The sequence below is a fragment of the Helicoverpa armigera genome, chromosome 16 (genome assembly GCF_030705265.1).
Source record: "Helicoverpa armigera isolate CAAS_96S chromosome 16, ASM3070526v1, whole genome shotgun sequence".
Taxonomy (NCBI): domain Eukaryota; kingdom Metazoa; phylum Arthropoda; class Insecta; order Lepidoptera; family Noctuidae; genus Helicoverpa; species Helicoverpa armigera.
In genome coordinates, this window is record NC_087135.1 from 2,074,327 (window position 1) to 2,095,812 (window position 21,486).

At 34.7% G+C, this 21,486-nt stretch overlaps 1 protein-coding gene and 1 long non-coding RNA gene across 2 annotated transcripts in view; one reads left to right on the forward strand and one right to left on the reverse strand.

The window, feature by feature from the left end:
• LOC110369885 (uncharacterized) overlaps positions 1–21,023 on the reverse strand; it is a 30,727-nt gene extending 9,704 nt beyond the window's left edge. Inside the window, exon 1 of the mRNA XM_021325482.3 lies at positions 20,893–21,023. The gene's annotated coding sequence lies outside the window, so the exon portion shown is untranslated. The remainder of the gene's footprint in view (positions 1–20,892) is intronic.
• Positions 682–8,716, forward strand: LOC126056549 (uncharacterized). Its single transcript, XR_010277247.1, has 2 exons — positions 682–6,457; positions 6,520–8,716. It is a non-coding gene; the product is annotated as an uncharacterized LOC126056549 (long non-coding RNA).
• Positions 21,024–21,486: the final 463 nt, after the last annotated feature.

Consider the following 21,486-nt stretch of genomic DNA (forward strand, 5'->3'; position numbering starts at 1 on the left):
ATGACTGCCATAAAAAATGTTACAACCCCAAATTCTTTGACTTCAACTGTAATATAAATGGCCCAACATTTTCCATGAAAATCGTTCGTTCCTTACAAGACATCACCTGAGTCAATAGCACTTGTTTCCTCTATTTGTAGACAAAGCAATCGTGTTTGTGATACAAATAAATAAAACGAGGAATCTATATTCTCTTGAGACCATGGAGAACAAAATGACTTGCGGAGGTGCCATAACGGAAAATCGCCTAAGAAAGTAGCGCGCCAAAATCCGTGTGAGTTGGGGACGAGGAACGTTACTCTTTTCACCCTTATACACCTTCTTTGGACCCGACCATTTTCTGTAATGCAATAAAAACCGTTGACAGATGTTTCAAATAACCCGAACGCCTCATTAGTTCACTTGTAACTGATGGTTTTGGTCATGCCCATCGTATGAATTTCACATAGAAGAAGGCGCCTGACCTTCCTGCATTATGGCATCTCCGCTCATCTTTCCTTCCTCCGTGCTTGAGACTTATTCTAGCTGTTATACATATATAGCGAAGGTATGAGTTATAGAATATTGCGTCAAAAGAAATTATTGGCGACCCAGAAAAATCTTTTCATGTATAAAAGTCAACAGTTTTTACCAATAAATCGCCGAATAAGAACTATTTTTTCAGTCTTTGAGGTTTCATAAATGTTAGACTAATATTATCCTGTGTTGTTCTGTATGTTATATTCTCTTTTCATACATTAAGGAACTATACTATATTTACCGAAGTATACTAAATCATTTTAGTTTTATACGGACAACACTACCTCTACTGTGAGGACAACACTAAAAAGAGATTTTGACAGTTAGAGCGCGCGCTTTTCCATGCACTTCCTTCGTGGACTGATAAACTATGTTTTCTTACGATTGATATTAAATTGTGTTTTAAAAGTGAATACAAGAAGTTATAGTGATACGAATTGACGTTTTATTTCTGATTAAGGCTAGGAGATCATACCCTAGCTTATATCAGAAGCGGGAAGAACAGAAAACGCCTAATGACCAATGGGGCGCGAATGCTCCGAATACAATAAAATTAATGATCACGCCACACTATGCGAAACACTTAAACGAAGACGAGATGACCACAGCACTGATTGCTCAACCGCAATAATGTATCAAGGACTTATCTACTCAAGGAAAACAAAGCGACATGGTCAACAACTTGTGGAGCCTATAATGACGACGACCAGACAAGATTCTTGTGTGTAGATTACTGCTTGACACACACTACGCCTGATGGCGATTAGACACCTTCTCCGCCGCGATGCAACAGGTACCCGAGACATTGGACAATCAGGTATAAGCATTAATATTTTTTTTTCTCATTCCAATTAATCCATGGAATAGAAAACAATCATTTAATTGCCCAAACATGTATACATGCATACACACGCAGGTGCATGCATGTAGGATAATACAATTATTAAAGGTATGTGCTTAAAACATGTTTGCCACTTGTCATGGCATACAAATATAAAACCAGAAACATTTAGCTCTATATACTAAAAACTATCTGAGCTGACATTTCAGAGCTTCGGTACTGAGTTTTCTCTAGGTTATAGATATTTTGTTGTACATAATGGGTGCCATTCAAAATATAATTTAGCACATAAGTGCAGTTTTACATGGATGTGAACAGAGTTTGCTATTGATCCATTTGATGCATACATTTTTAAGGTGAGTAAATGTACAACAATATATTTCATTAGACATCCATAAACCAGCTGGGAACATGACAGATACTCTGAGGTAAACATTTATATCCTGAGTAATTATGTATGGTGTTATTTTTGCTACACATTGAATACATAAAATATTCATGAGAAAAGAGTAAATAAAGCAAGTAAAGCTAATTGCATAGTTCATGGGGATGATGGCCAAACGATTTGGTGTTAATGCATTATTTACATACATTACTGAAATAGACAAAGGAAGTACCTATAAAATAAGTAAATAGGATATAACAATAGGATATTCATGATATAAAGCCAATATTACAATAATTAAAATTGAAATAATCATAATCACTTACAAATAGAGGTAGAAAATAAAGTGGTTAATTGACAACCAACAAAAACCGTGCGACACAGCTCTTGACTATTCTATGTACATCCAAAGCGGTGATAACAGGTATTAATAATGGATAATCAAATACTTTAAAGTACTATAAACACTAAACTGGTTTTTATTAATAAAGTAACTATGAAACTAAATGCTTCAAGCCAGTATGTTTCAGACAGTAAGTATGTTTTACCAATATCTTGGTACTGCCAATAGCATACATCATTGTTAAGTAAAACTTCATTCCAAGCAAATATCATTGCTTGTTATTATTTTAAAGAGTATCTAAAGTGAAAATTATAAAAATGGTAATCTTTTTAAATGATCTTTTCCATATTATTAACTGTAAATTGCCTCACCTAGAAAAAGTTAAACTGCTTATTCTATCTGAATGTTGGATGATATTACAGCTAACAGGTACATTATAGGACTGTAACACATTAAGGATAGTTTAATCACAGTAAAGATGCAGCAATTGTAGTAAATATTATTTACTTAAAGGATTTTACAGACTGAAGCATAATAAATAAATATAAATCAGTAGTGTCAATTAATCAGAAGAAAATATAACTCAGTAGTGTCAGTAATCTGAGTAGCCAGATCAGATATGTTCTTTTTAAAAGATTTCATTTTAATTTGGAATCCACCACTTGATGCTGAGACCAGTTTTCTCAACCATTAAAAATAACCCGAAGTGCTTAAAGATATGTATACTAGAATCAAATAAATACAAAATAAAGAAATTTCGGCTTTGAAATCTGAATCGAAAGCAGTCTATATATTATTAACTTAATAAATGAATATGGCAATTGGGTCAATAAGAGATAGGTTTGAGTTGGAACAAAACAACATTAGTTATACATAAAATTGTCTGATACTACACAGGAGCTATACCATCAGAATACATTATACCATACTGAAAAAGAAGTATGTGAGACAGTTAAAGAATAAAAGACTAGGCAATTAATAAGTAATTTGTCCTAGCCCATTAAAAAGTTGAATGCATACCAGGGCACTCAGTAAAACATATAGATTATTATAAATAAACTGAACCTGAACTTTTATGGATGGTAACGATACGAGTTAACATTTCTCTCTATACTCTCTTTATGACAGGAAATCTTGTAATTTCCTGGGAGGTAAGACATTTTATTCTGAGACTAAATTTCAGCACATATTGTATGTTAGACCTTCTCTCACAGAAAATTACATGTACAGTTTATGATGATTTTCTTGATTGATGTTGTGAGTCTATTCTGACCACTTATAAAATAGGAACCAAGATTGTGGAGGATCAGAGGAGTGAATTCAGTGGGGTGTCAACAACATCTTTAACAAGTCAGTAAGTACAACCACAAGTGTTTTACAGTCAACAACTAAGAAAGAGCATTGCTTAGTATTTATTAGTTTTGAACCATTAATTGAAAAAAAAACTGACTGATAAAGAACAATTTATATGGTGATTGGAACTTATATTTAAAGATGATGACATCTGGTTATGTTTATATTCATATATATTTATTTGCATTCCATAATGTTACAATAGATGTTGAAGAGGCTTAAAACTAAGTAGGTACCATTATAGGCTCTGTTAGGGCACAGCTAAAGAAGGCAATACTTTAAGGCACCATAAATAAAGAACCATGAGTTAAACTAGGCTCAGGGGTACTTTGTTGTCACTTTGTTTGTATTAAAATTGTTTCTACGGCACCACCTTCAATTCTGCTTTCGTATCCCTCATCAGGGATATAGTTCCGAAGGAGCAGAAAGCTTTTCCACTCACGCTTTACAACTTGTAGAGTTATAATTTGATTAAATGGTATTAACTAAAAAGAAAAGCTTAAATTGAGAAGTGTAGTGATTTTAATGAATTGTTAATTAATAAAACAATACCAGACGAAGAAAATTGAATGAATAAATTAAAGATTTGTACAATTTTACCTTGATTATCTGTTATTAATTCTTACGAGCCTCTGTATTGAGATGTGAAATGAATTGAAAGATTCATACTAATTCAGTTTGGTTGTATTGTTGAATTATTGAAATAAGACTACATAAATAAACTTTGATAAGTTCATAGGTTGGAAGGTATGCACTATGTACTGTTTTAGCTGGTTCTATTGTTTGTTGCTGAAAACAAACGACTCGAGGAAGAAAATGGATATTATGTATTTATATATTTTAACCACTACAATAAGGGATTAACAGAAACAATTGTAATGTTGTAACAATTGTAACTTGTAGTGGTCTGATTGAGTTTGATTGTGTTGTTAAATAATAATAATAGAAGACATGTATTGATTTAGTTCAACCATAGGCATTGCTCTAATACAAATAAGAGATGGACAGAGAAAAATGTAATTACTTGTACATTTCTCATTTTATTATGTTGTTAATTATTAAAAACTAGCGACTGGAATGCTAATAAAGAATTGAGTATTGAATAGACAAGATATATTGTACTAGTTGTGAGATAACGAATATAAATAAGAGATGGGCAGAGAAACTGACTAAAGAATTTGTATTAGCTACTTTGATCATATTGATGATTAATGGATACTAAACGAGATAAAATATGTATACATATATATTGTAGTCAGAGATAGAAGATGTAATAAATTGAGAGATTTGTATATTGTCCAGTTTGAGGATATTGACAATTACGAGTCATTTATGATTCTGAATTTAATACACGGAAGGAATTGTGTAAGGACGGTTTTGTGTAAGGAGCCGCTTGTGATAATATTATTAATCAATATTTATAGAGATCTTCATTGACACATATCTACTTAAAAAGCTGTGTATATTTCTCATAGCTCTCAATTCTTCGAAACTAAGTCCTTAAAAAAATAAATTGTATATATTGTGCCAATAAAGTGTAATTGTGAAGTATATAAAATAAGACAGGATATTAAGCAATTGTATATTGTATTGAAGATCAATACAAGTGTAGTGACGCAGTTTATGAATCTAAGGCTGGATATTAAGAAATTGTATATTGTATTGTTAATGTACAGTAGTCCAGGTACTGGATAGAAAGAAGTTGTTTACTGTAATGAGAATTATATAAGCAGAAGCAATGTGTAAATACTGATTTGCACTTTGAATTATGATAGTGATAAATTTTAATGTGTTAATAAGGAACATAAGTTCAGAGACTTTGTATAATAGAAGTTTTCTATTGAAATGAGAAATGATATAAGTATTTTGATGCTAATATGGTGATGTTGACTTGTACTGCTTGAATTTGAATGAGGTACACAAATCCAGAGACTGGATACATAGGATTCTTTATTTAATGATTGATGATATAAGTATGTTGTCGTCGATATGTTCATATTGACTTGTAATATTGAAATTTGAATGTATTGATAAAGTATGTGTAAGATAGGAACCGAGACTGGATATAAGGAATTGTTTATTTGATGGGGAACTATATAAATGAATTCATGTCAATATGTTGATTTTGACTTGTATTGCTTGAATTTGAATGTATTGGTAAGGTAACTACACAAGTCCGGAGACTGGATATAGAGAATTGTTTATTTAATGGGGAATGATAAAAGTATATTGATGTCAAAATGTTGATGTTGACTTGTAATCGTTGAATTTGAATGTATTTATAAAGAAATAAATCCAGAGACTGGATATAAAACATGTCGATTATTGAAATAGGAAATGACATAAGTATATAGATGGCAATATGTTGATGTTGACTTGAAATGGTTGAATTTGAATGTATTTATAAAGAATATAGATCCAGAGACTGGATATAAATAAAGTTGATTATTGAAATAGGATATGATATAAGTATATAGATGCCAATATGTTGATGTTTACTTGTAATGGTTGAATTTGAATGTATTTATAAAGAAATAAATCCAAAGACTGGATATAAAACAAGTCGATTATTTAAATAGGAAAATATATAAGTATATAGATGCCAATATGTTGATGTTGACTTGTCATGGTTAAATTTGAATGTATTGATAAGGTACATAAGTCGAGAGACTTGATAGAAGGATCTTGATGTCAATTTGTTAACATGACTAGAAGGCGTAGATAGCTCCAAATAGGAGTGAATTCCTCGTTGCAGTCACAGTGATAGTAAGATTAACTTACTCTGTTAAACTTGAATGTTTTGATAAAGTATACAAGTCCAAATACTAGACGTGAAGTTGTTTACCGTAGTAAGAATTTGTACAAGTATATGGTTGCCAATTTGTTAAAATGGCAATGTACACAAGTCACAGTTTGGATTCAAAATGAAATGAAATGAAAATATTCGCAGAAATTGTTTATCGTAGTGAGAGTTTATGCAATTATATTGTTGACGATTTGTTAGCATGGCTGGAAGGCGTGGATGGCTCCAGTTGGAGTGAAGGCCACGATGCAGTCATAGTTAGAGATGTCTGGAAGGCGTGGATGGCTCCAGTTGGAGTGAAGGCCACGATGCAGTCCTAGTTAAAGATACGACTCTGGAAGGTTGGCACGATCGTGAAGCCTTGTTGGTGGACATCCTCTTGGCTTTGCGGTGAGGGGTCAAATGCAGATGTCGTGAGTTGAGATTGGCTGGAAGGCGTGGATGGCTCCAGTTGGAGTGAAGGCCACGATGCAGTCCGTCCTAGTTAAAGATACGACTCTGGAAGGTTGGCACGATCGTGAAGCCTTGTTGGTGGACATCCTCTTGGCTTTGCGGTGAGGGGTCAAATGCAGATGTCGTGAGTTGAGATTGGCTGGAAGGCGTGGATGGCTCCAGTTGGAGTGAAGGCCACGATGCAGTCCTAGTTAAAGATACGACTCTGGAAGGTTGGCACGATCGTGAAGCCTTGTTGGTGGACATCCTCTTGGCTTTGCGGTGAGGGTCAAATGCAGATGTCGTGAGTTGAGATTGGCTGGAAGGCGTGGATGGCTCCAGTTGGAGTGAAGGCCACGATGCAGTCCGTCCTAGTTAAAGATACGACTCTGGAAGGTTGGCACGATCGTGAAGCCTTGTTGGTGGACATCCTCTTGGCTTTGCGGTGAGGGGTCAAATGCAGATGTCGTGAGTTGAGATTGGCTGGAAGGCGTGGATGGCTCCAGTTGGAGTGAAGGCCACGATGCAGTCCGTCCTAGTTAAAGATACGACTCTGGAAGGTTGGCACGATCGTGAAGCCTTGTTGGTGGACATCCTCTTGGCTTTGCGGTGAGGGTCAAATGCAGATGTCGTGAGTTGAGATTGGCTGGAAGGCGTGGATGGCTCCAGTTGGAGTGAAGGTCACGATGCAGTCCGTCCTAGTTAAAGATACGACTCTGGAAGGTTGGCACGATCGTGAAGCCTTGTTGGTGGACATCCTCTTGGCTTTGCGGTGAGGGGTCAAATGCAGATGTCGTGAGTTGAGATTGGCTGGAAGGCGTGGATGGCTCCAGTTGGAGTGAAGGCCACGATGCAGTCCGTCCTAGTTAAAGATACGACTCTGGAAGGTTGGCACGATCGTGAAGCCTTGTTGGTGGACATCCTCTTGGCTTTGCGGTGAGGGGTCAAATGCAGATGTCGTGAGTTGAGATTGGCTGGAAGGCGTGGATGGCTCCAGTTGGAGTGAAGGCCACGATGCAGTCCGTCCTAGTTAAAGATACGACTCTGGAAGGTTGGCACGATCGTGAAGCCTTGTTGGTGGACATCCTCTTGGCTTTGCGGTGAGGGGTCAAATGCAGATGTCGTGAGTTGAGATTGGCTGGAAGGCGTGGATGGCTCCAGTTGGAGTGAAGGCCACGATGCAGTCCGTCCTAGTTAAAGATACGACTCTGGAAGGTTGGCACGATCGTGAAGCCTTGTTGGTGGACATCCTCTTGGCTTTGCGGTGAGGGGTCAAATGCAGATGTCGTGAGTTTAGATTGGCTGGAAGGCGTGGATGGCTCCAGTAAGAGTGAAGGCCTCGAGGCAGTCCTAGGAACGCAGCTCTGTAAAGGTGGCACAGTCATGAATTCTTGCTGGCGAATAACCTCTTGACTTTGACCTTTAACTTTGTACCAAAATATAAACCAATTTGTAAATGTGAACACCATGTAGCATTTTAATTGTCACTTTACTCTCATTTGTCTTTGCGATTCTACATGATCTTCGCATGCTTTTACTGTATGTATCAATACATACAAATTGTAATACTATATTATTTTTAAAAAGAGTAACCATGGAGTTTCTTGCCCGTTCTTCTCCATAGGAAGCTACTTTTGGAATGGGCAACTAGAATCAAACTTAGTTATAATTTTGACGTCCATAAGTGCTTGTAAAGGCCTAAATGAAATAAATTATTTGACTTTGACTTTGAGAAGTTTGAGGACAAACTTAGTGGTCAGAATGGCCGAATGTTAGACTAATATTATCCTGTGTTGTTCTGTATGTTATATTCTCTTTTCATACATTAAGGAACTATACTATATTTACCGAAGTATACTAAATCATTTTAGTTTTATACGGACAACACTACCTCTACTGTGAGGACAACACTAAAAAGAGATTTTGACAGTTAGAGCGCGCGCTTTTCCATGCACTTCCTTCGTGGACTGATAAACTATGTTTTCTTACGATTGATATTAAATTGTGTTTTAAAAGTGAATACAAGAAGTTATAGTGATACGAATTGACGTTTTATTTCTGATTAAGGCTAGGAGATCATACCCTAGCTTATATAAATAGGTTTTGGGTTTTACTACAGTTTTGGATTTGATTTTTCTTTAATAAAATATTATTTTTATGTTACCTTACTTTAATGCTTAAGAAGATAAATACGTACCGGTTCCATATGTTTAGTATGTCTGCGTCTTTTAATATTTATAAGGCCTAACAAAAAAGTAACTTAAGTACAAGACGGCTCAAGTTACAGTATGAGAATTAATTCATTGGATTAACTACGTACATTATTTCAGAAATCCAGCAGTCATACATTTATTATTTACTTTGAAAGATGAATTAAGCACTTATTTGAATGAGAATACTAAGCGTAGGTTGTTCTTCATTCAAAGAATTTCATTTAAAGCACATATAGTTCACCGAGTCAAAAAGCAAACATGCTACATTTTAGTCGTTGGTAGAAAGTGGTTTCCCTCGGGGACGTGGGTGAATTATTTTGCGTACCTATCGGTGAAGACAGACAACCTATCAATCTCTCCTGCCCAATATAAAAAATAACATACCAATCATTGGCAATCAGAAACTACATAAAAAACCCTTCACCCCACTCAACAATTTGCATGCTACGATAACCAACAGATTTTCTCATGAGCATCAAATATAATATTATTATATCCAGCAAAACCAAATGAAATAGGGGACCGAGGGTTCCGTATAGGATATATTATGTTAGAGAGCTCGATCCTCCCTAGATTTACATATGGAAACAATGAGAGGGAAAACAGTTTGCGTGATTCATGTGAGATAACAATAACATTGGTGGGTAGGATAAGAAACGGTGGGAAAGGCAATTGGCAGTCAAGATTGGGATGTAACACTTTTGATATAACACCTTAAATCGGTTCTTGTAAGAGGGCGATAGATAGGCCAGCCAATTCTTTGGATATTTATTACTCTTGCTCTCTTGCTAGTTCAGATATTAGAATATTCCTGATTTTATCATAAAGATACCATTTTCTTTTATGTGTTATTTAGTATTCTTAAAACTCCTCAAAGAAATGCTTAAACACATGCTGGTCCTTTGATACGTTCATCAGTTTAAAATGGGCCTTTAACCTGCACACGTGACTTCTAAGCTCATTTTCAGTACAAGGACTTTGTGCTGGCAGCTACATAGTGACTGACTCGGATGTTCCTAACTAGACGCCCTATTTTCCCTAACAACGTCATCTGAGTTCCATCCTCCCGATACAATCTCTCTGTTGAGCTATGATAGACACAGGCAAAATTGCTGCGTAGAAAGCATAAATGGAAAACGCGTCTAAAACTCACATTTTGCTACTATAAATTGTATTCTCTTTGACACAAAATAGCCTGAAGATACACACATAATAAAACACGCAGGATCCTATTACCTAGGCTTGACTAAAGCTAATATATGCCAGTCGAGATAAACCCTTTCAATCTAGCCCTTCGCGCCAGATTCAATGTAATTTAAGTAGGATTTCTTGCCGCCGTCCATGATATTTTTCCAAGTTCTGCCACATGTAAGACATTTTTCTTAGTACCCCAACATCTATTCTGTTTGAAGGAAACGTTAATTTTGACGAATAGCCCTTTGATATGGATATACAGTATTCAGCAATATCAAGGTTTATGTTGTGTTGGGAAATTTTCGCACAGAAATTCCAACCTTATTTTGAAGTGTTTAGAGTTTGTTTTCTTTTATTATTGTCACCGAACGTTGTAAGGTATGAAGCACAATATTTTCGTTTTATTGCTTCCGTTTGTCCGTCTATTCCATTACTTAAATTATGTATATTGTGATGTAACATCCTAACATAATTGTGCGACGTACGTATATTGGCAAAATATGTTTGCGATTGAACAAAGAAACATATTTGTATACGTAGCTTATGTTTTTCATTTTAATTGAGTTGCTGTCTATTTATTTGATCTTTATGTTTGCGTTTCAAGCATGAATATGCAAATTCTAATACAGTATTTGCAATCTCTGACGTACTTTCTAATGTTACTCGTATGCCTTGACTTGACTTTAGAGAAAAAAACCTGGTAAATTCAAAATTATAATAACTAACTAATTTGCCAGTATATAAACTTACTGATTAACACAATTTTTTCCTGAATAGAAACGAAGTTTTCGAGCAAATGATTTTTGATTTACGCTCTAACGTTTACTGGTAAATGTATTTGTAAAAGTTACGGATCTATATTTAACAATACATTCAGGCAAATTAATAGCAAGTTAACAGCAGTAGCTTGAAGCGTAAATCATCGCTTAATTGAGCGCGAAAAATGAAACGAATTTGAAAAGTAGAACGTCTGTCTGTGGTAGTTATCGAACAATTTATATTATTGGGATAACCCAATTTATTTTATACGCTGTGAATACTGCTAACCTCGGCGATAATTAATACTATGAATAAAAGGATTTTCTATAATGCTACGAACTCCAAATGAGCAGAAAATTTGTTCTATCGTTGTAAATAAAATTTGAGTTTTGTCACTGTGGAAATTTCCTTATCAACAAAATGTAGGCTTTATACAGGGTTATTGGTAAAACACTAACAACCTTGCAGGACTGTATTACTAACATCATAAACTACAACTTTTGTTTTATGACTTTTTATAAAACATAATACATTTGCCAAAAACAAACCTACAAGATTTCATTGTTCTATCTAACACATTTCAACTCTATTTTGCTATAGTGATATTTGCGACGCGGGCGCATAAAAACGACTTACGGCCGCTCGTAAATAGGTCAAGTTCAAACAATCCCCCGCCGCCCGAGCCCCGCTTCCCTCCGCTGTCTTTTGTACTACTGTTTACGTAATTAGCGCTTTCTTTTGCTTCGCATAGACTTCGTAAATTTTAGAGCGCACAATTGAAATATTTTAATTTTTGTGTGAAAATTTTGATGAACTAAAATCTGAGAATTATTAAAAGTCATAGAACAAAAGTTTTAGATTATGATATTAGGAATATGGTCCCGAGAGGTTGTTAGTGTTTTACCTATAACCCTGTATAACAGTACAGGTCAGGAGAAATGCTTGAACATTGACAATATTACCCGCATCAAAAGTACGTCAACAAAAACGTTCTCAAACCGGACTCAATACATCATCGGTCAACAAAATCTCCCCTAATCCCAAAAGCAAGCATACGTGTCATATCTACGTCCTCTAATCTTACATCATAATACTAGTAAAATATGATGCACTGCCAAACACGGCAGACATTAGCTGGCCGACCGTATTCACCCTTCTATAAAGGAGCCTGTGTTTATGACGGTCGTAGCTATAAAGCTAGATGATTCATCGACTAGTGTACGAGTGCCAGTAACTTTATTACGCAACCGGTGACCGGATCTTGTGTAAGTGGATAATCTTCATTTCACTTTATAATATTGTTGGGTAATAAAAGTGTTTTGTGGTAATTCATGGAATTGGGGCGCTGGTTTTTTTGGGTCGTGTTGTCTACTGGTTTTAAATTCACAACTGTGCTGATAAAAATTGTGTTGCTTTTTAGCGGTGTTGAACTTACTGTAAAGACATTTATTTTAATCGTTTAGTTAAGTGTTTTTTTTATTAAGTTGGTACCCCTTGCTTGATGCTTTTACAGTTAAATCAGAAGGCCTTATTATCCTTTCCCAATTTTCAATGAACCGAAATATTTTTTGAACATTACTGCTAATCCGTGCGTACAAGGGCTACTGTTGGTATTAAAAACAAAAACTAAAAGATAAACAGAGTGTGGAAGACAACAACTAGGAATATCAGGCACATCTCACGTGGTTAGACCGTATCTTATGTGACCTTCCACGAGACAAATAGAACCCTAAAAGGATCTAACGCCCACTCTGAATAAGACGATATGTAAGTGGGCCTTCGTGGTTTTGTGGTCCTTATGCCCGTGGGTCTAAATAGGTGACCTATTATCTAATGGTCCCTTTACATACTTAATAGGGCCGAGTTATTATTGGAAGAAGTGAACTACCGTATTGCTGAAAGGCCTATATTTTAATGCGTCGCTCTCTTTTGCATATGACATGCCGAATAGAAAGGAAAGGGAACCAAACTATTGAGAAGAACATAAAGAACCAATTTACGAGTGCAAGGCATACAAGATCTGTCCGGAAGGACCAATATTGGAATAAGAACTGTAAAATTTTTTTTCACTGCAATATTTTATGAGTTATATGCAAAGAGTATTCAAAAATTATGTATTAATCAAAAAAGAATTACAATAAATATTTGGCAATCGCCCTCAAACTAGGCTACAGCCAGTGTCTTCAGTCAAGTATTGATGAACATTAAGTATGTGAGAATAGTATTTGAAAGAAATACAAATGTAAGAAATTCCTCAAACTGATTAAACAAAAACGTTTTCAAACAATGCCAACATCTTCGTATGACATCCAAGCTGCAAAATACTTATTTAACTTTGAAGCTTAAAGCAAATTGATTAATTAACCTCTACAAGTTTGAACTCGTAAAATAAGGCTCTTCATATATCATTTATTCTAGTTTTCAGAGGTCATGAAACTCCGCGTCTTGATCAATTTTCTCTGAAAATGCATGAATTAGAAATACGTTGAGAATTTATGCAAGCACCTAAGTCAGCGTCTACATACATTTAAATATCATTTTGTCGCCTTCACATTGCGAGTAACGTCGGGGACTAGAAAAAGGTCTTTAATATTTAAGTTGTATGCAAAAGGAGACTGAATTAAGAGACTGCAGTGAGGAATGTAGATGAAATATGAATATGGTTCCGTAAGCTTTTAAATTGTGGAGGCTTGGGACTTGACAAGCGTGTTCTTTAAAGGATTAAAATACTACAAAATATTTTGGTTAGCTCACTACTCTACTTACTGTAACATTTTGGATAAATCCTCCTTCCTACTGATAAAACGCAATATTCTCCGTTTTTTATGACAAACTGTAAGGCCATTTTCGCAACTTCATTAATATTATTAGTTTAATTTTAATCACTTCCGCCATATCGATTCACCAAACCGGAATCGAATTTAACTTAAGCATTTATTCGATACGTTTCTTATACGCCAATTCAATCCTTAAGCTATGTATCTCATCATTTTCCGATTTCACGACCATTCGCATCTCGCGCTTCCCAAACATTTTCGAGGCCGCCTTATAAACGGATTCAATTTATTTTTACTGGCGCATTTTGTGAACCGAGGTGCACCTTACGCTACCAGCATTCTATTATAAGGATAAGGAGTTATATTGCTAATATGTCATGGATATAATGGAAAATGAGGAACGGTATTCTTCCTGGATGATACGATTATAATGGAAGTGGTTCCTTAGTGTGTTTAATGGATTTGATGCAGAGGATATTGTTAACAAAAGGTATGCTAGAATCACTTAGCTAGTTCCTCCCTTTTTCCTGACAGGGGCAAAATCCTCATGGACAATGGACAATCTGCCAACTGGAGTCGTTCCAGGAATTGGCCAGATTCTTAGAGGCCGAAAGCCTACCTGGTGTTGCTATCAATTTCCTATTATGGAGGCCAGTAGTTTCCTTCAACTTTATCCTGATTTAAAACACCTTAAAGAATACCTACAATGTCATGAGAAAACTACCAGGCAATTGAAATATATTTCATTATTTTTATATGCATTTCTACCTATGACAAAACGCTCATATATTATATCCTTGTATTTTCATCCTATTTCTGCGGCACGTAGGACCAATCCGTTCTAACAAATGTTCTCCAATAAGGACAAAGCTTTACACGTACCTAAAAGAGCCGTTAGTTCTACGTCATTGATTGACCAGCTCATCAATCAACCAGCTGAGCTGACAACGGTTGTCGCTCCACTGGTTGCTAACAACCGTGAGAACTTCTAATTAATGCTATAATTTGGTGAAGCGTCAGCAAAATAGTTCGATACCCAACAATGTGAATACTTTTCATTAGTTCAAATTTTCAATTTTATAAGTGATTGTATACTGTTGAACTATGTTGAAGTTGTAAAGGTTAATAAGCCTTTTCATCAATTTAGTTTTGAGTACCTTTGACCTGAGCAATCAATTTGCTTTTGTAAACCTAGACGTTTGTGTTCGATCATTCAGAAAGCCAACAATAATAAACATAATAAAGTTTTTTGCAATTTAAATAAGATACTCAGTAGCTCGCAAGAAAATTAATAAAATAAAAAGAAAACTCAGAATTTATGACATTTCATAATCATGTAACGATTCGTTGAACTGTGACCCCTAACAAGCATTGTCTTAAACCCTACATTACAGCTGACATAAAAACGAGTACGTGACAAGTAATCTCTGTATCGAAAGTGAAAGGCGTAGCCTCGACCGTATCGCGTGAGAATATTTTTACCACAACATCGGCAAAAACAACATCCATTGCTCGTTTACAAGTGGCGTTTTTATCGCCTATTCAAAGAGACGCGTCAATGGTTCGCGTGTAAACAGCTACCGTCGTTAAGTGAGCCTATCGGGGTGAGTACCTCAATGAGTATGTGTCCATGTCACAGCATTGGCGGAGAGGATTTATATTACGTGATGTACAACTGTGCTAAATGTGGTTTATTAGCTTCTTATGTCAAGGGAATACGGTTGAAATTCGTGGGATTTTTTTAGAGATTCCTCTAATGGCCATAAATTCTAAGCAGACACTCAATCTATGTGGTAATTATTGTTTATTGCGTTTTTATTTGAATACAAATTATTATGTATGGATTTTTCAATAGACACGTGAGAATTGCAAGTATCTAAATTCTAATATTTTTTCGATGAAGATTTATAATTACTTTGAATACCTACTTAATCAAATAGAAGTGTTAATTTATTTTGTCCATTGCATTCAATTGATATTTTTTTACATTTTAAAAATATTTAAAGAAGTAACGCACATAACTGGGTCGTTTTCAAAAAAATTGTAAAAAACAGATATGAAACAGATAGGAAAGCTATATTGTTATAACAGAAAAGTAACAGAGACGAATTATTAGGGTCAGTATATAACGACGCACTTTTAAAAGAAAATAAGTAGATAGTAGTATTCGAATTGTTCTCTATAATTTCGCTGTCGTCCACCTGGTTTTAGTGGCATATTGCCTGTGAAGAAAAGAAAACCTTAATACATAAATATTAAATATTCTAAAACAAACCCCACAGCAATTCTTATACCCGAACTAAAGCCATTCGTAGGTAGGTAACTATCCCAAACTTATCCCATTAAAATACATGATGTTACCTGCAAATATCGATTGTAAAAATGTATATCGATAGAAAACATTTTCGAGTTTTATATTTTATTAGTGGATTGATTTTTATTTACTCTGTTCATGTCGACTTTTCGTAAAGATACCTTTATAAAATTATAAAATAAAAAGAAAAGTGGTAGGTTTGATTAAATACGTTTTTATCTCGGTACGTACACTGTGAATAAACCTTAACCGTTCATATCTGTTACGTCACAGAAAAAAGTAATCGATATGATAACCGATATGAATAAATTGCTTGTGTCTAATCTAAAAAAATCTCTTTTTCAATGCTAATTCTTAGTTTATACGAAACTTGTATAGTACAGTGATACTGTCAATATACATTTATTCTAAGCTGAGTTATAAAACAGTAAAAGTACTTACGGATACTTTAAAAGTCTCACAGTAATAAGTAACTTTTACTTGTCGAATAATCACTGCACCACAATATTTCGTGCTTGTTGCGCTTAACAAAATTACCGAACATTTTTGATTCGTCGATTCTTTTGACAGTTCAGTTGCTAATGTTTTGGGTAAAATATTTTTGATAACTACTACAAAAATATTAAAATTACTAATGTAACAGACAGGAATAACAGAAATGAAGTGAAATCAAGACTTGCTTTAATTAATTATTCCTGAATTCTGCGTGTTATATTTCATGATAATTTTAGCAAATTCCTTCAGGTTCCACAATGCTCTGCTAAGAAATCAATTATTTGTCAGTTAAAATACTAATATTGAATAATAAAATGTTTTCTAAATGTCGCGCCAAGAATGTGGACACGCATTGCTTATATGGAAACAAATGTTCTACGTTGTAGTTTTCTTTTAAAATTAATCATTCATTGAGGATTATGGGGCGTTATTTTTGTTTTTCATAATGCTGAAATAAATGTTTATTCTGTTTTAAGAGTAATTAGCTAGTAGCTATTCTTTAAAAAAAAATAACTCTGTTGGACGTTTTAATATACAATTTTTTTGAATATGGCCCAACTATACTTTCTGCTCCAATGAAGCAATGCACACCAGTGCGTAAATGAGCCACCAATCAAGCAACGAAACCATTGCAGATTAACACATATCTATCGTAACATCAATCCGGTATGAAGCAACCGATGGACGTTAAACATCATCAAACGAACAGTAGTGGGACATTGCACTGCGATTTGTAACCTGGTCACTGCAATGATGACTAGGAAATAGTTCAGAAGCGATGTCCGATTTTTCCTTGCGTAAGATGACAGTTTTTTGCCTGACAAAAATCTTTAAAGAGGTTATGAGTTGAAGTAGAAAAGTATGTCTCGAAGACTTCGTGTAGTCGGTTAAAATTTGCCTATAGACTTCCTCGTTAAATCAGAATTCGTTGGAAAATATAGAACCTTGAATCAAGTCGAGCTTCTATTTCTCCAGATTAAAACGCTCAACAAAACCAACAAGCTCTTGATATAATATAACAATAGAAACTGAACTATGTTTCAAAAACTTGCTGGTGTACCGTTTATGCCAATTAAGTTTAATATGAAAATTAAATTTTCAAAACACGTTGGGCATTTTGCCAATATTATTAAAGTGTACTTTTAAAGTACACAAAAAGGCAAAGCCAGGAAAAATATTGGATTTCTAGAGGTATATCGATACCAAAATTATTATCAATAGAATTTAGATTAGAGATGGCTTTGTAGCTAAACATAAAATTCTACAGTTGTTTAAAGGAAATTACGGTAAAAAACATGTGTAAAACATAAGCCTACAAAAGGAAATCGGAAGACATAAGAAGTGATAAAAAACCTATTATGTAAACTGAGATACTTATCGTATCTCACAGTGTACATAATAAACCATTTTGAGCTCTATATTGCAAGTCACTAGGCTCATTATGCAATAGAATAAACCGAGTCATACAACATTAGCATTATGGAACACTACCAAAATAATAACCCAACGAAACTAATGCTCGTTTTCATATTCCCCTTATATTAGAGGTGACGGATTCAACTTCTGTCTGTCACAGGCTATGCTTGCGATATGACGGTAATATTTCCTGAAAGTAAACTAATGTCCTTGCATTATTTATTATTCGATTATTATCGTACTTAATGATTATTGTGACATTCGCTTTTGCTCCATTCTACAAAAGTATATGGACGATATTGAGGTATGTGAAGTTCCAGTGCAACAATTCTGGCAGTAATGTAATTACACGCTTTTATTTGTACCGTGTGTAATTTTGCACATGATAACTTATCATGTGCAAAATTGCATGATGCGTGCATTTTATCATAGATTAATTTCTCGTTCAAAATATTTGAACGACCTTGACACCACACCACAATCTCATGCTAGTTTTGCAGAATAATCAAACATCTATCTTGTCTTGAGAATAGCCTGGGTTGCTTGATAAATTGCAACTAAACAAAGTCCTAAAATATGAACTCAAGTGTTTTGCATAGAATAAAACAATTAACGTTAATGAATGATATGTTGAAGAGTACTAAAGAACTGTTAATCTATGGAAATGTTTTGAACGCGTCACAAACAACTTAAAACCTTCTCATTTTCTTAGCAGAGGTCACATCTGCTAGTTGCTTAATATGTGCACAATCTTCTGACCTTTAATATTTTGTAACTGTAAGAGGTACTAATTTGCATGATTATGCTTGAAATTGTTTGTGTTTGTATGGTTGGCAACACACAAGATATGGAATTTGTTCGTTTGCTTGAACGCGTTAATCTCAGTAACTAAGTCAGATTAGAAAAATATATTCAATTTTTACGCATGTCCCATTTTTCGTAAAGACTACTTCTTATCCTGGTGCTCAAAGTAGTTTCTACAGGAAGCGGGTAAAGCGGGTGAACTGCAGAAGCTAGTAAGATAAATAGTAAAGTAGAAGTGATGGACTTGAAGTGAGTGATAATCAACACATTTTGCAAAGTTTGGATATGAACATTTATGTACTTGTACAGAGCACATGTAAAACTGAACTAAGTTTTAGTTTAGAGTATAACTTGCTCTGTGATGGGCCTAGTTTCAGTGAAAGTAGAATCTGCTTCCAAACACCATAAACATAAGCCTTTACAATTGCTCAGTGGTCTAAATATATCATAGGTACAGGCAATATATATCTTTGCTTTGAGTTTCAAGATTTGAACACTAACATACATATAACATGTGGGTCCTACTTATTGAATTGAACATCTGCAAGGTTGATATTAGACTAACACTCATTTTATACCAGAATTAAGTACAAATTGTTCTACTGACTCTACGTATAACAGAACTATTTCAACATTAAACCTTCAGACTATATTTTTGGCACTCAAATCTAAACTTAGACCGATTCTCCTAAGAGCAAATCGAATTAGATCTCTCAATTTGATAGAAAATTTCAAAGGATCCAATAGATCCTAGGCAAAAACTGATGAGTAATGATAGTAAGGATTCCGAGGAATCTTATAGAAAACAAGCTTCTGCCGGCGGTTTCACCCGTATCCCGTGGTAACCTCGGCACGAACCCGGATAAAAAGTAGCCTTCTTGGTTTAAGGGGTATCTAACGTTGAAAGAGTTGTTCAAATCGGAACAGTAGTGCTTGAGATTAGCGCGTTCAAGCAAACAAACAAATTCTTCAGCTTTATAATATTAGAATAGAAGATTCGAGAAGGGTCTGTCAAATCAGACAAACCTATAATCCAGTAGCTCACTGACCGTATATAGACGAATCCTTTGCCGTAATCCCTTTGATAAAAGGATACTGACCAAATCATTTTAGGTCAGGGATCTCATAGTATGTATCGGTTTTTTCCTTTTACATAGTTATTTAGTTTCGTGTGTCTGTCGTTTGATTTTCAGATGGATATATTTTGGCATAAAGATGTCACAATTTACACGGTTCGCTTATTTGTGAATTGTGAAAAGATTACACTAGCACTAGCTCAGATTCTTTTTGAATTTTGCAAACGTTAATGTTGTCTAACGTTAAAGTAAAAGGCAGAAAACTGCTCATATACATGTCTAATAAAAAGTTCATAGTAATTATGGATGTGTTTTACATTATAATGCTTCATCACTATAAGCATAATAAGCCTATTTTAAATTAATCCTATATATTACAAGCACAACAATAAAATTGTCATATCCATGATTTGCAAAAGGATTAGTGGTTCGAGTACATTGTTCAGCTAATCCTTTCAATATAGTCCCACATTCATTGTTCCCATGATTCTCAATAGTTCTATTTCCTAGACCATTACTCATTTCACTAATACCCTCATTAATTAAAATGACATTTGAACGATTAATAAATTCGTCCCATTCAATGAAATGTATATGTTGTGGTTTTAAATTGAATGCAATTGCTCCACGTAATTATGCTAGCTAATTATTTTGCGGTAAATCGGTTCACATATTGGTTTTGTTCAATGATTCAAACTTATTGGTAGGAATATTTATGTTTGTAAGCTGTGACTGATCGTGCCCAGCAGATTTTAAATTAAATAATGCGGTTTTATTATTTAGCTTAATTAAACAGCTTACTGTGTTTGTTATTGTGACACATATTACTAGTCACGCAACAAAACCAATTAGTTAGTAGGAATCACCTGTATTATTTTAAAAGTTATTTCAGTTTCTCATTTCAGAACTGACTAGTTGAAACGCATCACTGCACTCATCAGCGAAGACTGGCACACAAATTCCACTTAATTTCTCGAGGAATGACACATAATAAGGAATAATACCAGAATAAGGTTGACCCAGGTTGACCTTATTCTTAAAACGTCACTATCATTTCCATACCACAAACCACACTTCAACTCCTCAACGGAATCCAAAAAAAAAAAAACAAAAACCATTTTCAAAAACAGAACGTTCGAACAGAAAAAAAACAGAATTTAAAACCTACCGCAACACTAAAATCCAGCGAACACCATTCACTTCACTACACTAGTTCCGTCCAACGGCAGGCACTGTACTGAGGACGACGGCTACCACCACCCAGTGGTTGCAACATTCGCTTCAATGGTCACATTAAACACCTGTAGTGGTAGTGGACAAATTACACTGCATTTTACACTCGTGTTGACAAGCAAATATTGGCGAAGGACCCGAAATAGGTCCTTGGGGAACTCTCTAGGTAAAATGTATTTAAGTATGGACTCGTCCTAATCTATTTGAAAAATGAGACGTTTCGTAAGTATATATCTGAAGGTTGTTCAAAGGCTATTTGAATCTTTGGTCATTAAAGACTGCACTGCAGTTTCTTATGACCGGTTAGAACTAAAAACATTAGCCTATGACAACGAAATACTCATTAAGCTTATTTAATTTGATCACATTCAAAAAACAGCTTTCTAACCAGATTTTGATTTAAATAAGGGAAACAAGGTTTTTTATTTATTGAATTGAGAGCTATCAAACATTATTTTTTACTGAAATACAAACATCATCCTGATTGCTCCCGTAATTCTGGGAATTTTGAAAACTAGCTGGAGAGCTG